Genomic DNA, 2,697 nt, shown 5'->3' with positions numbered 1-2,697 from the left:
ACAATTCATAATATATTTATTATAAAAAAAATTTCAAAAGAAAAAATATAAAAACATCTTCCAACATAATAACATAACATAATTTTTATGGCGAGATTGAGCGACGTAGTGACGGACTTAAGAGGCAGAAAAAGTGAATTAGAGAGAAAGTGAGAGATGCAAAATTGAGACTAAGGATGAGCCTAAAACAAAAAAAGGTGGTCGAATTGGATGCAGGAATTATGATTACTAAATTTAAAAAATGAACATTATATATATATATATATAAAGTGAGTTAGAGAGAAAGTGAGAGATGTAAAATTGAGACCAAAGATGAGCCTAAAACAAAAAAATGGTGGTCGAATTGGATGCAGAAATTATGATTACTAAATTTAAAAAATGAATATTAGTAATGTTATATTCGCGTGAATTTAACGGATCTCATGGGTGGTACCTATGTGTCCCCATCTCCGTCCATTTTATGTAAACAGGTCACGCACCACCCTTGAAGATTTTACGAGTCCCCATTTAGTAAAAAATTACGAGTAATCCCTGTGAATATTCATTTGGCTATTTTTTTTATCATCACAATTGCTAGCATTCGTTGGTTTATGACATGGAGCTACTCTAGCCACTTAGTAAATTTTTAGATAACCAAAGTTCAAACTATATTATTCTCATAGTAAAGTTACATGTATCCTTGTTATAACAATATTAATCGAAGATAAATGGTTAAATGCTAAATGAGTCACATTTTATAACAATGACTAATATCACATAATATAACTTGTGAAATCATATTATAAATATTGATAACTCTGGACAACTTTAAAAAATATAAAAAATATTAAAATATTACTGATTGATTCATAAGATTTTATTTTTAGAAATTTATTTATAGTCTATGATTAATAACTTTGGAATTACATATATGTTATGTTGAGTCTATAGCAGAATTTTGACTTCTAATAGATACAAAGTAATATGAAATTGAACACTACTCACAATAATGTACTCGCTATATATTTTGTGAATTTTACATGATTTAGGTTAAATAATTAATATTTTAAATTTTAATACTTATGTTTTGGAAAATAAAAAAATTAATTATATTATCTCTAATTCTTGGATCTAAACATTTTATTAAAAATAATTTGTAAAATTGATAAACAATTAGTATTTTCTATATATAATTAGTGTTGGATTTAATTTGGTTTCAATTACTATATTATTCCTATTTTATTTGAAATTACGAAACTAACCCTAACCCTAATTTTCACACACTCACCTCACCAAATCCTAACCTAGCCGCTACCCCAAATCAGTTCACACACACACGCAGCTTCAATGAAAGGAAAAAGAAAGAAAGAAGAAAGGGAAACATGGAAGGAAACTGCCGAACGGAGAATGAAGGGAGAGGGAGGGTTTGTTTGTGCTGTCACCATGCTGCTGCAGCGGCCTAGCCGCGTCGCCGCCGACCCGTGAAGCTGTCACCAAATTGCCGTGCGTGAGAAGCCCGTGCCATCGTCGTCATTACCATCGCGGAGGAGGAAGCCCAGAGGAGAGAGAGACCGCCCGACTCTGAGGGAGGAGGACGTGGCCAGTGACGCGAGGAGCTCGACCCACTGCACGAAGTTGCACTGCCGTGTGCTGTCGTTGTCGCCTCAAACTGCGGCCACCGTTGAACTTCGAGGAGACAGAAGGAGCTTGCAGAGGGGGTGAAACGCGATGGTGGTAGGCTGTTCTGCCACCCCTGCTGCCGTCGCTGTTAAGCCGCTTCCTCGGCCACTGAAGCTTACTCTGCCGCCGTTGCTTACTGTTCTGAGCTGCTGCACCGTCGTTGCTACCGTTCTGGTCACCCGGTGTGGCGCAAGTGTCACCGGAACCACCATCGAAGTTGTCGCTGTTTCAGTTCAGCCGTTCTTCCTTGTTTAGGTAAGCACTTCATTCCGGAACCTCTGGATCAGTATTTCTGTTTTAATTTATTTAAGGATATGAGGTTTTGGTGTCATAGGATCGAGTTACGGGTCTTGCATGCTGAGTTCTATGACTGTTGCATGCGACATCAAGCTGCTGCGTCGTCACCGGAGCTGCCACTGCTCTATTCTCTGGCTTATTTGTAAGTGCAGTAAGTTCTTCCTTGTCCCGAACCTCTATAGTTGCTATTCTGTTATATGTTTCTATGGTCCTTGTAACATTATGCTTTAGGATTATATTTTGGTTCTTGCATGCCTTTATAAGAGTTGCTGATCTGCGGTTACCGTTGGTTTCGGGTTGAGAGAAAAGATTCTGTTGACACATTTGGTTTATGATTTCGACAAGTCGAGGTAGGGGCATTTTCTTAAATTCATTTTACTTTCAAGAGTTGTTATAAGTTGATAATAGTATGAAAAATATTTTTTTTATAATTACATGAGTTTTATGAATTGAATTTAACTATTTGGATGGCTGTAATTATTTATTTGATTGATTTATTGAATTATTGAGAAAGCTGGTTATCTTAATTTGCTGTTGTGGTTTGTTAAGTTGGTCATTATTGAATTGATTTTCCTTGAATTTAGTGAAAAATATCTAATGTTGGAATTTGGTTTGATTTTGGAAAGGATATGGTATTTGAAACTACTTGGAAATGGTTGAAAATGGGTTGAGAAATATTTTGGTTGGGACCTTTTAAGGGTGGCAAAAGTCCTAGTTTTAGAGAAAATGCAGCCGAAATTT

The 2,697-nt window shown here is 35.9% G+C and overlaps 1 long non-coding RNA gene across 1 annotated transcript; it reads left to right on the top strand.

Moving 5' to 3' along the window:
• On the top strand, positions 1,881 to 2,222 carry LOC110262924. The gene is made up of 3 exons (XR_002347937.1): positions 1,881 to 1,914; positions 1,994 to 2,098; positions 2,188 to 2,222. It is a non-coding gene; the product is annotated as an uncharacterized LOC110262924 (long non-coding RNA).

Source organism: Arachis ipaensis, chromosome B05 (assembly GCF_000816755.2).
Source record: "Arachis ipaensis cultivar K30076 chromosome B05, Araip1.1, whole genome shotgun sequence".
NCBI classification, from domain to species: Eukaryota; Viridiplantae; Streptophyta; class Magnoliopsida; order Fabales; family Fabaceae; genus Arachis; species Arachis ipaensis.
The sequence above is the reverse complement of the archived record's forward strand: the minus strand, read 5'-3'. Positions and strand labels throughout refer to the sequence as shown.